The sequence below is a fragment of the Chionomys nivalis genome (assembly GCF_950005125.1).
Source record: "Chionomys nivalis chromosome 23 unlocalized genomic scaffold, mChiNiv1.1 SUPER_23_unloc_1, whole genome shotgun sequence".
In the NCBI taxonomy this organism is placed as follows: Eukaryota; Metazoa; Chordata; class Mammalia; order Rodentia; family Cricetidae; genus Chionomys; species Chionomys nivalis.
The window spans coordinates 736,980-751,680 of record NW_026646869.1 but is presented as its reverse complement, the minus strand read 5'-3'; the positions used below and the strand labels follow the sequence as shown (position 1 = coordinate 751,680).

Genomic DNA, 14,701 nt, shown 5'->3' with positions numbered 1-14,701 from the left:
TCGGACGTCAAGAGCATTTTTTTTTTTTTTAAATAGCACATGGGAATAGGTTTACATTGTTTGCAAAGAAATTCTTTTTTTTTTTTTTTTAGGAAGAGCAATTATTTATTCATTTATTTTTTAATTTTATTTATTTCTTTTTTAATTAAAATTTCTGCCTCCTCCCCGTTTCCTATATCTCTCCCCCCTCCTCCCACATATTGCCCCAATAGCTTTTTCTTAAATTTTGTCCCCTGCCCAGAGGCTCGAATTTCGAAGTGCAGCGCACAGAGCCTCTCGGGTGTCGTCGCCTTGGAGACGGTCAACTCCTTTCGGGTCCGTAGGAGAAAGGGGAGGGTGCGAGCCAGTGTGCGCGCGCAGGAGTCCCGCCTCCCGGCGTCTGCGGTTGGCTGTCGCCCAGCGAAGGAAGCGGAAATGGAGGGGAGGGAGGGGCGGGCCGGGCTCCGCCGCGAGCCCATTGGCCGCGGCCGTCCCGTCGCCTCGCGCTATTGGGCGGGCGCCGTCGTGCGTCAGCCTGCGCTTCGGGCCGCAGACCGGACCGCTGGCTCGCTAGCGCCGGCCGGTTCCCGCAGGGAGGGTTCCCGCAGCCGGCTGGCGGAGCGGGCGGCGCCGCGTCTGGCCGAGCGCGGGCCGGAGCAGGGCGGAGCGGCGACGACGGGCGGCGCCAGGTCTGGGAGATCCGGGCGCGCGGGGCCCGGGAGCGCGGCGGGCGGAAGGCGGGCGTTGGCGCGGACGACAGGGCCTGTGCGCTTTGGGGGGCCGCGACCGCCTGGCTCTGCCTTGAGTGGTCAGGCGATGGTTGTAGATCTCTCTGCAGACGGGACTTTTGTTGATTCCCCACACCCGTGACTGCTGTAGGTAAAGCGGCTGATGCACCGTGGTGTCATCAGTCGTGGCCATAGTGAGTTTTCCTGGCGTGTGTGCGCGCGCCCCTTTGGGATTTAAGGAGTGGGGTGACATTGTGCGGTGGTCGCCTGTGACCACTCCAGGGCTGGCGACTCCACCTCTAATGGAAGGGCTCCTCCCGTTCTTGGTCCAGCTTTCCCTCTCGAGCTCTTGTCCCCCGCCTTCCTGCTCTCCTTTCCCCCTTTTTACCTTCTCTGTTTGCCGCGTTAAACTGCAGAACGGTGTAATAGTTTCATAAGCTATGGGTCTCCAACGTTTCTGTTTGACTTGCAGGCCCGACCACCGGGAGGAAACATGCCTTCTGAGTCCTTCTGTTTGGCTGCCCAGTCTCGACTTGATTCCAAATGGTTGAAGACAGATATCCAGGTGGGGTTGGCGTGTTGTGGTGTTCTTTGTGTGTCCCCGTCTCTATAAAGTTTTTGGTTAAGTAGAACATGTGAGTGGCTAGCAACTAGATGTTGTCTGAGGAGGGTTGTTTCTCATAACTTACAGTGTAACGTTCATTATGACTGTTGAGGTAGATGGATCTGGTCTGAGGAGGGTTATTTCTTATAACTTACAATGTAATGTTTATTATGACTGTTGAGGTAGATGGATCTGGTCTGAGGAGGGTTATTTCTTATAACTTACGATGTAACGTTTATTATGACTGTTGAGGTAGATGGATCTGGTCTGAGGAGAGTTATTTCTTATAACTTACAATGTAACGTTTATTATGACTGTTGAGGTAGATGGATCTGGTCTGAGGAGGGTTATTTCTTATAACTTACGATGTAATGTTTATTATGACTGTTGAGGTAGATGCTATGTGGTTATGTTTTAATTAAAGTCATTTGTAAGTGCAAGAAACTTGAGAGCTAGTTATGCAATTTTTCAATTTTTATCGGGAGTCTTTTTTTTTCTTAAGATAGGGTTTCATATTCCCAGGCTGGCCTTGAACTCTCCATGTAGGTGAGGATGACCTGAAATCCAATCCTTTTGCCTCCACCTCTGGACTGATAGCGTTTCAGACATGTGCCACCTTGTTGGGTTTCTGTGGTGCAGTTAGGCAAGAGCTTGACCAGCTGAATGCCATCCCAGCTCTTGCCAACACTCTTAGTCAAGACGTGGCTGTTGTCAGTTTGATTTTTCCTCTCTTATTTTTAGACAGGGTCTTTCTATGCACCTTACCGTGGCTGGCTGTCCCCTGCCTCCTGAGTGCTGGGATTAAAGGCATGTGCCACCTTGCCCACCAGTGTTTGTTTCTTCCCGATACTTTTGAGAAGATTGTTAGCTGTGTGGGGAAGCAGTGAAGTGATGTGTAGTAAGTTATCATTTTCTGCGATTTTGTGTTTCTGCTTCTGGAGAGATGAAAGTTTGGTTGAGCTATTGGTTTTACATAGATTACAGCTGTAATGAAGAGGAATGTTCAGATTTTTGCACCAGGAATATGAGAAGCAGAATGCTGGCCTGTGTCTGTAATGTTTAGTAAAGGAATTACAAGTGTCAGGAGATTATGAGATAAATGATCACAGTAAGAATTTTGGGGCTGATTATGAGCTACTTGCTGTTTATACATAGTGTAGAGGGGTACTTTTGGACCTCCGTTACCACAGACATGAAAACGTGTCTGAGAGCCGGGCGGTGGTGGCGCATGCCTTTAATCCCAGCACTTGGGAGGCAGAGGCAGGCGGATCTCTGTGAGTTCGAGACCAGCCTGGTCTACAAGAGCTAGTTCCAGGACAGGCTCCAAAACCACAGAGAAACCCTGTCTCGAAAAACCAAAAAAAAAAAAAAAAAAAAAAAAAAAAAGTGTCTGTGTCCTTTCCTCTTCGGGGGCTAACCACATTAAATAATTGTCAGACAACTCATTTTTATAATAGTTTTGCTTAGAGTTGATTATGTAGCATTCGTGACTGTAAGGTAGTGTGAGCAGCCTTTGATCATGGAGTTTTGTAATCAAGTTTATTGCCTCTTATTGATTTCCTAGTCCCTTCAAACACTGAATGTCAGTAGATAAGAGGTGTTGAGGACTGTTGCAGATGACAGGTGTGTTGAGGACTTTTGGAGATGACTGATGGACTGATGTAGATGACAGGTGTGTTGAGGACTGTTGCAGATGACAGGTGTGTTGAGGACTGTTGGAGATGACTGATGTAGATGACAGGTGAGTTGAGGACTGTTGGAGATGACTGATGTAGATGACAGGTGTGTTGAGGACTATTGTAGGTGACTGTTGCATATCACAAGTGTGTTGAGGACTGTTGCACATGACTGATGTAGATGATAGGTGTGTTGAGGACTGTTGTAGATGACTGTTGCAGATGACAGATGTGTTGAAGACTGTTGTACATGACTGTTGCAGGTGACAGGTGTATTGGGGACTGGTGGAGATGACAGGTGTGTTGAGGACTTTTGCAGATGACTGTTGTAGATGACAGGTGTGTTGAGGACTGGTGAAGATGACTGTTGTAGATGACAGGTGTGTTGAGGACTGTTGCAGATGACAGGTGTGTTGAGGACTGTTGTAGATGACAGGTGTGTTGATGACTGTTGTACATATGTGTTGCAGATGACAGACGTGTTGAAGACTGTTGTACATGACTGTTGCAGGTGACAGGTGTGTTGAGGACTGTTGCAGGTGACAGGTGTGTTGAGGATTGTTGTAGATGACTGTTGCAGATGACAGGTGTGTTGGGGATTGTTGTAGATGACTGTTGTAGATGACAGCTGTGTTGAGGACTGTTGCAGGTGACAGGTGTGTTGAGGACTGTTGTGGATGAAAGGTGTGTTGAGGACTGTTGCAGATGACAGGTGTGTTGAGGACTGTTGTAGATGACTGTTGCAGATGACAGGTGTGTTGAGGACTATTGCAGATGACAGGTGTGTTATTCATGGTGTGAAGATAGATAAAATTGAGCTAAGGAGACTTAAGTGGTTTGTTACTTACCCTTTGTTTGTTGTTTAAATACCTCTTTTTTGTTTAACTATTTGTGTCTGCTTTCTTTTGTCTTTTATAAGCAGGTTAGATAGGTGAGAAATAAGTGATTTCTTATGAAATATTGAGAGTCAGACAAACTTTAAAAAACTTTTAAATTTTATTTTCTCCTGTGTGTATATGACAGGTGTCATTGTGCTCGTGTGCAAGGGTACACATGTGCCACCCACATGTGTAGAGGTTAGAGGACAACCTCTGTCGGTCCTGAACGTCGATGGTGTTTGAGGCAGGGTCACTCTCATTTGCTGCTCTGTGTGGTCCAGGCCAGCTGGCCCATGTGCTTCCACAGAAATTCTCTCTGCCTCCTGTCTTCCTGTAGTATTGGATACCGAGATTACACACATGCTCTGCTGAGCTTGGCTTTTTATATAAGTTCCACAGACCTAAACTCAGGTTGTCAGGCTTCTTAACAATTGCTTTTTCTTGCTCAACCAACTCCTCACCCCAATACAAATTTGCTTTTTGTGATTGGTATACTTTGAGACACTCGTTGAGGTCAAGAAAATGTTTTAAGGGCTGGGGGTTTATAGCTCCGTGGTAGAGTGGATTCCCAGTGTGTTCAAAGCCCTGGTTTAGATTGTTATCAATGCAGAAAAACCAAAAACCTGAAACCATACCCAAAAAACCCACATCAAACAAAAACAGAGAATCTACTCCCTTTACCTAATGGGGTTGTGTTTCCCGCCTTAGTAATCAAACTGAATAACTGCCAAATGTGAGTTTAGTATTTTGATTCAAAACTAGCTTAATAATGCACTGATTGTCTCTGAAGAGTCAGATATATATAAAATAAATCACTAGTCATTCTTAGAGTACATATCACTTTATTTATTCAGTGGCATACTAGTATTTGACCCTTCTTAGACATTAAAAAAATTTTTTTTAAAGTCTTCCCATATCTCCCAAGAACAAGTGACTAGGTTTTGGTTACATGTCAGAGGGAAATGTGTTTGGTGATACAGATATGTAAATGGCTTGTGCACTTTCTCTATCATTGCTTACTAAATATGAGGGATTCAGACTGGACAATGGTGGCACAAACCTTTAATCCTAGTACTCTGGGGTGGGGGGGCAGAGACAGGTGGATCTTTGTGTTCGAGGTTAGCCTGGTCTACAGAGCTCCAGGACAGCCAGAGCTACACAAAGAAACCCTGTTTTGAAGAAAAGAAATATAAGGAATAAGAACAATAATAATTGTTCTTCTCTAAGGCTTAGACTCAGTGTCCCTTTTTGGGATCCTGGCAAACCCACATTGCACATACTCATCTTACGCTGGCCGACTTTGCCTTTTGTGTGGGAGGTGGAGTATGTGTTGTCTTCCTGGATTGGGTATTTCCTTATTTCCTCTTAGGCTTTTGTATTGACATACAGTTAATAAATAGTATTTGTGAAAGATATACGTATGTATTTATACGTGTAAATTTTAGCCAGTTCATTTTTATAAGCTTGTTTTGTTTGAAATACCCAAGAAATGTTAATAACTTTAGAAAGGAAATGCTTTTGAAGTATGAAAAATTTAACATGTGTATAATAACATAGAATCTTGGCATAGATACATTATTTTGGATATTACAACCAGCAGTTTTTAATATAGTGTCCATTGTAGGCCAAGAGCTCACATGGCTTTCACATACACACACACACACACACACACACACATACACACACTTATAGCATTGTGGGCTGGGGAAGTGGCTCAGAAAAGTCAGAGAAGAGCTTGCTGGGCAATTGTGAGGACCCAGCTCTGATTTCCACCACACACGGTGGCTGTGATGACCCTTTTGTCATCTCAGTGCTGAAAGGCCAAGGCAGAGTTCCCAAGACAAGCTCAGTAACTGGACTAGCTCAATGACAGGCGCTGGGTTCAAGGGAGGCTTTCTGTGTCAGGAAACAGGGATCGCTGATCTCAGCTTCTGGCCTCCAGACACATTTGTATGTGCATTTGCACACATCAGTCCACCCATGCATGCATATACATGCCAAGAAACTCTCCACACTTGAATGTTTAGCACTCTTAATTTTTATGTAGATTTATTGGGGCATTTAGTGTTCATTACTCTCGAAAAGGCAATATAATAAAAGGGTGAAATGTATGACCTTATTACTGTTTATCTGAGCTGATGGTAGTTTTTCAGTGAGCCAAAAAGAAAATTACTTACAGGACATAGTAGTACGTTATACTTTCAGACTTTTGTTTCTTAAAACTTTTTTCTTTTGTCACTCTTGATGGAAGACTAAGGTTATGTCTTTGAGCATGAGACTAGATAGAAATTTGTTGCTCTTTCTTACATAAGCTACTTACATTTTCTATTTAAGGATTCTTTGAAATGGCACATGAAATTGGATATGCCTGAAGCACTTTTTTTAACCTTTTCATTTTGAAAATAGTGATAGACTCAGAAAGTTGCCAACAACATAGTAAGATCAGTGTGTTCCCTTTAACCAGATGCTCCCAGCGTTATATTTTGTTTCACTGTGGTATACTATCAAAATCAGTAGTTTGCATCCTTCCCGTTCATATGCACAGTTCTGTGCCCTTCTGCCTTAGTGTCAGTTCATGGAGCTGTCACCACCCGAGTGGTGTTCTTGGTGCTACCCCTCTGTGTCACTTCCCTCACAATCTGAGCTCCAGCACTGAGAATCAATCTGGTCTATCAAGTTATCTTTAGATTATCGTATGGTGCGTGGTTTTTCTGAGGTCAGCTTTGTTAACTTAGCATAATGCCTTTAGAGTTTTTGTGTTAACCTGTAGTTAAATTCTGGATCACTTATTTATCTGTATTTGGCACATAGTCATCAATTCAAAATGATTAAGCTCAAAAGTGCACTTAAGAATTGAAGGTTGAGGCTGGGCGGTGGTGGCGCACGCCTTTAATCCCAGCACTCGGGAGGCAGAGGCAGGTGGATCTTTGTGAGTTCGAGACCAGCCTGGTCTACAAGAGCTAGTTCCAGGACAGGCTCCAAAAACCACAGAGAAACCCTGTCTCGAAAAACCAAAAAAAAAAAAAAAAAAAAAAAAAAAAAAAAAAAAAAAAAAAAAAAAAAAGAATTGAGGGCTGGAGAGATGGCTCAGAGGTTAAGAGCATTGCCTGCTCTTCCAAAGGTCCTGAGTTCAATTCCCAGCAACCACATGGTGGTTCACAACCATCTGTAATGAGGTCTGTTGCTCTCTTCTGGCCTGCAGACATACACACAGACAGAATCTTGTATACATAATAAATAAATAAATAAATAAATAAATATTTAAAAACAAAGAATTGAAGGTTGACTATAAATGATGTCATATTATGCTTAGACATGTCAGTAGATCCAAAGGTGTATGCACATGGACATCTGATGAGTGCTGCTCCTAGGTTGTGACTAACTGGCTGGTTGCTGATATGCTGACATAAAAGAGTATGGTGAATGTAGGGAATCTGATGTCTTTGGGATTCTCTTTCCCTGTATCTAAGTATAATCGCCTCAATAGAATAGTATTGTTAATAGACCTCCATAATGAAAGTTAGGGTTTGCTGTTTTTGTGTATGACATTTTGTTGGGTTTGAAGCATTGAGCAGAGTTATTGACTTGGGTGTTCCTATGCTGTTATTAAAAAGAATCTTCAAATACAAACTTGGCTCTGCTGTTCCAGTTTAAGGAACACATGCAAAAGACAGGGCTTCACTATCTGGCTCTTAGACTTCACACCTCACACATCCACAGAGGAGTGCATCCTCTCTCTCTGCAGGACCAAGACTTGACATTCACAGCCTCCACAGAGGAGTGCATCCTCTCTCTCTGCAGGACATAGATGTCACACTGCGCACATCTACAGGGGAGTGCATCCTCTCACACACAGGACCTAGACTTCACACTCACAACTTCCACAGAGGAGTGCATCCTCTCACTGTGAAACCTAGACTTCACACTGCACACATCCACACAGGAGTGCATCCTCTCTCTCACACAGGACCTAGACTTCACACTGCACACATCCACACAGGAGTGCATCCTTTCTCTCTGCAGGACCTAGATGCAAACTTGTGCTCCTCTCTCCTGCAGTGAGTTCCTGTTAACTACCTCCAAATTCTTCAGTTTTATGCAGTGTAAAGTAGTTGATAGTGATTTGCTATAATAACTTTTATAGATAGTGTGGCTTTTTATTGATGCTTTTGATTATATGCACTTTGTAGATCTTGTTAGTCATTTTTAAATTAAACATATTTCTATTTTTATCTGTGTGTCCTAGTGAGCTTATGCCAGGAGTGTACGGGTTCTCCCAGAGTGCATTTGGTCCCCAGGCTGGAGTTAGAGGCCGTTGTGCACTATCTGACATGGGTGTAGGGAACCAAACTCAGGGAAAAAGGACACAAACTGGTGGGACAGGCTTATAGCCCCGGCTTCTTGGGAAGCTGAGGTAGCAGGGTTGAAGTTCAAGTCCTTTCCCTGGGCATCTCAGTAAGGCACTACCTCAGAAATATCCAAGCGCTGTGGGGAGAAAAGGAAAGGCTGGGAAGACTGGAGGTGGAGATCTCAGTGGTAGGGTGGAGTGCTTGCCTCACGTGAGATCTGCCTGGACTTGAGTGAGTACCTCAGGAAGGTTTCTCCTGGCTCCTGAGGAATGAGTAGAAAAACGAAGTTCTTTGATATCACATGACTATAGATCTGCATAGAAATAGTGGCATGGTGTGGTCATGGGAAGCTCTGCCTGGACTCCTGTGTGTTTAGGGGATAGGAGCAAAGACTGGGAGAGCATCATACAGATAAAGTTCACACTGCCGTATTTTACATCACTCTATCGGGTCTTTCTTCTGAGACAGGGTTTCTCTGTGACTTTGGAACCTGTCCTGGAACGCATTCTGTAGGCCAGACTGGCCTCGAACTCACAGAGATCTGCCTATTTCTGCCTCCCTAGTGCTGGGATTAAAGGCGTGTGGCATCATCATCATCTAGCCTACTTGGGTTCTTTCTATAGAACCTTTAATGCTTTTTTCTGCTGAATCAGTCACCGATACCAACCTCTTGAATGATTCTGTCATTTGCATCAATCAGTTACTCTGGCTATAGGTTGGTGTATTTTTGCTAAAATGTGATTAAATGTTGAGCATTATAAATGTTATGCTAGATTTTGTTTTACATCTTTTTTTTTTTTTTTTTTTTTTTGGTTTTTCGAGACAGGGTTTCTCTGTGGTTTTGGAGCCTGTCCTGGAACTAGCTCTTGTAGACCAGGCTGGTCTCGAACTCACAGAGATCCGCCTGCCTCTGCCTCCCAAGTGCTGGGATTAAAGGCGTGCGCCACCACCGCCCGGCCTTTGTTTTACATCTTTATTTTTGAGGTTAATTTTATGTTTCCTAAGTTGACTTTATAAATTTTTTTTTTAAATATTTATTTATTTATTATGTATACAGTATTCTTCCTATGTGTATGCATGAAGACCAGAAGAGGCCACCAGACCTCACTACAGATGGTTGTGAGCCACCATGTGGTTGCTGGGAATTGAACTCAGGACCTTTGGAAGAGCAGGCAATGCTCTTAACCGCTGAGCCATCTCTCCAGCCCCGACTTTATAAATTTTTGATCCAACTGCCTCAGCCTTCTGAATGTCTGGGACAACAGGCATCTATTATAGTACCTGGCTGTGGATTTAATTTTAGCTTAGATTTTTTGAAAAAGGGATAAACAAAGGTTGGGGAGAATGGGGTTATGGTTAATGTACAATATGTATGTGTATGAAAATAAAAAATCTGAATGAGTTTTGCTTAGGCATATATGTCATTTGCCTCAGATCAGTTTTGGTTCCAAGCTCTGTCTTAGTGCTTAGTTAGGTTGGTCCATATAGCCTTTACTCTTAGATAATTTGTCTGAACCATTGCGGCTGGGCCCTTCCTAAGACTAGTGATGCTTGGCTGGGGGATGCTCTCTGTTGCACTTGGGTTGTGCTGCTTGAGGCCATGCTTCATGTCTATCTGTTGGCTATCGGTTCCTTCACATTGTGTTCCTCAAGACATCCAGCCCATGCCTTCCAAGAAAAGATGACTTGCCACGTACGCAGCTTCTGTCCCTTGCTCTCCTGGGGCGATGCCAACACATTTCGATCACACACAGGGACCTGATGACAGAACAAAAAACTTCCTGCCAAAGTCCAACATGGGAGCTCTGGCTCTATAGATTGGGGCTGACTCAAAGGCTGCTGCGTCGCTGTAGGCCCATCTCCCCAGTGGGGACTCGTGGACACTCACCCTGGAGCCTGATAGATGTGCCCGTCCCCTCTCTTGGTGTCTGTGCACTATGTCTATAGTCTCGAGGAGGGTCCTTGTAAATCTCGGTAGTTTCAAGGACCTTCTGAGACTTGTAAGTTAATTACTTCTCAGTTTTCTGAGCTTCCCCTCTTCCTTTCTGGGTGGAAGATTTCAGTTCTGAAAAACTGCTGCATAATTGTGGTGGTGGTCTGAATGAGCGACGCCCTTCATAGGCGTACGTATTTGAACACTTACTTGGTCCGCAGTTGGTTGCACTGTGTGAGATGAAGCTTTGCTGGAGAAGCGCTGCGCTGTGGGTGGGCTTTGTGACGTTCAGCCTCATCCTACTTCAGCTCTGTCTTCCTGCTCAGCTTCCTGCTCCCATGGCTTGCTCTCATGCTTCTCCTGCCATTATAGACTTCCTCTTTTTTTAAAAAAAAAAATTATTTATTTTTATTTTATGTGCATTGGTGGTTTGCCTGAATGTATGTCTATTTGAGGGTGTAAGTTCCCTGGAACTGGAGTTGTGAGTCACCATGTGGGTGCTGGGAATCGAATTCAGGACCTCTGGAAGAGCAGTCAGTGCTCTTTAACTGCTGAACCATCTCTCCAGCCCCATTATAGACCTTCTTTCCCAAGGCATAATAAGCTCTTCTGTAAGTCACTTTTGGGTCGCAGCAACAGAAAAGTAACATAACGATCCTACACCACCCCGGTGATTAAAGAATGGATTTGTTCCCTCCCTCCCTTCCTCTCCTTCCCTCCCTCCCTCCATCTTTCCCTTCCTTCCTTCCTTCCTTCCTTCCTTCCTTCCTTCCTTCCTTCCTTCCTTCCTTCCTTCCTTCCTTCCTTCCTTCCTTCCTCTCTCCCTCTTTTCTTTCCTTCCTTTCTTCCTTGTGAATGTAGCATCTGCTCTGGCTTAGTCTTTAACTATTGAAATGTTTCATCTTTTTTTGCTGTTTTCTGTTTTTGAAGCTAGCCGTCAGCTTTCTGTGTAGCTGAGGTTGATCTTGAACTTCTGATGTCCTGGTCGTACCTTCTGAGCGCTGGAACTGCAGGCATGCATCACCATACCTGATTTATGCAGTGTTGGGGATTGAACCTAGGGCCTCTTAAATACTAAGCAAGTGTTCTCCTAGCCCACATTTTTACAAATTCACTTTTGAATGCCAGTGTCTCAACAATCTAGACTGTATTCTAGAGCACTGATAGGTGATAGACTGATAGCCAGTCTGTGGCCGTCCTAAAGTGCAGTTGGGGCTGAACATAGTGCCCACTGTCTCTATTGGGATGTTGGCATTTCCTGTATCTATCTGAGATTTCCAGATTTAGCCTTCTCTCCTGGAACACTCTGCTGAGATCTAGGTTTATATTCATGGCATATTAGTAGGGAGAGCCGTTGATGGTGAGTAATTTATTCATTGAGAAAAGGTTCATTTTGACTAGGAGCTTTGAAGATTCCACTTCATGGCTGATTGACTTGATTGTTAGCTTTGAAGATTCCACTTCATGGCTGATTGACTTGATTGTTTTTTCTGTACATCATAGGGTAGCGTGTATAGCAAATTTGATCATCATATCAGCCAAGAAGCAGAAGGCAGACACATAGTTTGGGTTCCACAGTTTCCTGAGTCACTAACCAGATGCCCCAAGTAGGATCACTGTCCTAGTCAGGGTTCCTTTTGCTGTGATGAAGCACCTGGAAAAGCAAACTGGGGAGGGAAGGGTTTATTTGGCTTTCACTTTCATGTTGCCGTTCATCAATGAAGGAAGTCAGGACATTAATTCAGACAGGGCAGACCTGGAGGCAGGAGCTGATGCAGAGGCCGTGGAGGAGAGCTGCTTCCCATGGCTTGCTTAGTTGCTTTCTCAGAGAACCCAGGACCACCAGCCAAGGGGTGTCATCACCTTTAATGGGCCTTCCCCGTCAATCATCAATAAAGGCTTGCCGGCCTGCATCCTGATCTTATGGAGGCATTTTCTCAATTGGGTTCCTTCCTCTCAGATGACTTCAGCCTAGGTCAGTTGAGTGTGAACAAACACTCTAGTCCCTTTCTGTAATAGTAGCCCTCTGAGGACCAAGCTGCAACTGAACTTTGCGGGACACTTACCTAAACCGTAGCATTTGCGTAAATCTCTACAGTTAAAAGTGAACCAATTTTCATTCCTGTTTTTATTGTCTGTCTTTCCTAACTTCTCACACCCGATCTGAACACTGATCTGAACTTTCCTTGTCGTGGTTGATTGGCTCTTGGCTCTGACTCTTTTACTTTATGTTTTCATAGTTTCTTCCTCTTTCTCCCCCTTTAGACATGGAGGCTTGAAAGGCTCCTGGGTTCCCTTGAGATCCGAGCATGAAGGTTGGATGTAACTCCTGTAACATAGCACACCACCTGAGCCTCAGTACCTGGCCTCTTTGCCTGTAACCATGTGTGTGCACACACTCACACACATTCCTAAATTTAGCCTGCTCAGTCTATATAATGTTACTTCTGTGTTGTTTTCAGGGCTGACCACTTGGTACTGGGTAACTAATTGGTGTGCTCTGCCTGAGGAAGACTGTGTTCCACCTCAGCACTCCTTAGTTCCTGTAGCTCTTGTACAGGGTCGATGTCCTGTGGGCTTTTCCTTCCATGTTAGCATGTTTGTTGTTTTTGTTTGGCTCAAAAGGTATTTTTAAAAAAATAAACCTGGGTTATTTTGCGTGTTTCCAGTTACAGGTTTTGTTTTTGTATATTGTAACTTGAATTAAAAATAAATGTTTATTTTATCTGTATGGGTGTTTTGGCTGCAAGTATATTTATGCATTAACAGCAAGCGTGTGAACCACCATGTGGGTGCTGGGAATCCAACCCAGGTCCTCTGGAAGAGCAGCCAGTGTTCCTAAGTGCTGAGCCAATTCTCCTGAAACAGTTTATGTTTCACACTTAGAAGGAACACTCACTGCTTTTTATATTCTTTGCTTCCTCCATGTTCCATGAGTGTCTCCTCATACATAATCACTATGTCTTATTTTTGATTTATCTCTTCAGAGCATGTGTATGCATGTATGCCCCTACTCCCCTTTTGCATGTCACATGAAATTTAGTATAGTGATTATCCAAAGCAGTCTTGAGGGAAAAGAGCAATTCTGGAAGTTTCAATACTTAGTTCAAGTTATACTATATAGTGATAGTAAGACAGACACCATGATAATGCCACAAAGCCTGGCTGTTAGAGTGCAGCAAGGAGCCACACAGGTAGACACATAGCTAGAGCCGTCAGGTTTCCAGAACGATGCTGAAAGCTGTGACTCTACGGGGAGAAGGCTGAAACTTGTCCTCTGCCTTTTATCCTGTGTGAAAACCAGTGAAATGGACAAAGGCCTTACTGTGACACCAGAAACTTTGAAACTGCTAGTGGGAAATAGTGTGGAAATACTTGAAAACACAGACATAGAGATTATTATTTAAAATAGTACCTCAGTGGGGCTGGAGAGATGGCTCAGTGGTTACCCATTCCTGTACATAAAACCTGCCATTGTGACACATTCCTGTAATCACACAGGAAGATTAGAGCTGGAGGCTGGACTAGGATGCCTAGTAAGAGCCTGTTTAAAAAAACCAAACAAAAACCCAGATCCACTAATGAAAGTCAACATGGTGTACAGTGACATAATGTGCTCTTTCACTGTCCTGTTTTTGTTCTTTGATCTTTGACATGTTACTTGGTTTTAAGTAAAGTAAATAGTCCATTGTTTTGTTATTGAATAATTGAATAAAATAAGGGGAACCAGGGTTTTTTCTCCCTCTATATATAATTCTTTAAGACCCTGTTGCTGAAGACACTATACATTTTGCACACAGAACTTGAAGAAATTGAGCTAGAACTGACTTGAAAGCCCCTCTGTGAGGACTTACTCTTATTGTATCTGAAGATATATTGTAAGCTTCCAAGGGACAAAAGGAATCAGTAGTCCTACCCAGCCATCAGACCTGCAAAACACAGCTATCGCAGGCCCACTAAGATATCCCCTGTGGTGCAACAGTTGAACTTTGATTTTGGAGTAGCTACCAGCTGCCCAATTGTATTTGCAACCAGCTTAGTAGGCCATTCGTGCCCAGTACTGTAAACCTACTCAACTACCTGTGCCTGGAGTAAACTGATGTAATTTTTAACTGTATTCCAGTGCTATCCCTGTATCTACAGGTGAGTGTAGTTCTCACCCCTTATCAAGGAAGTTTCTTTGGTAGCAGACAGAGGCAATTACAGAAATTCACATCTGGTCAGACTACAGAGAGAAATAACCGTGATTGACACAACATAACACCCTCACCTAAGGCTAAAGGAACATCATGGAAGAGGGGGTGGAAAGGTTGTAAGAGCCAGAGGACCAGGGGCCTCCTATGAGATAGTTCTCCTAGATACAGAAGGGATGTTGTATCCATAACAATGCAGCAGTGGTGTTCTCTAAACAAGTCTCTACACAGTGTTAGCACCAGTGGATATGACAGTGTGGATGGGGAGATTTCACAAGGCCCCACCCCACATCAAGAGCTATGGGTAATCAATGCCTGCTGAGAGAATCAGTTTTCTTCAGTGCTGAAACCCCTGATAGGT

At 43.9% G+C, this 14,701-nt stretch overlaps 1 protein-coding gene across 1 annotated transcript in view; it reads left to right on the top strand.

Moving 5' to 3' along the window:
• Positions 1-520: 520 nt before the first annotated feature.
• Positions 521-14,701, top strand: part of LOC130868902 (E3 ubiquitin-protein ligase HERC2-like) — a 28,921-nt gene continuing 14,740 nt past the window's right edge. The window contains exons 1-2 of the mRNA XM_057760903.1: positions 521-668; positions 1,180-1,272. The gene's annotated coding sequence lies outside the window, so the exon portion shown is untranslated. The remainder of the gene's footprint in view (positions 669-1,179; positions 1,273-14,701) is intronic.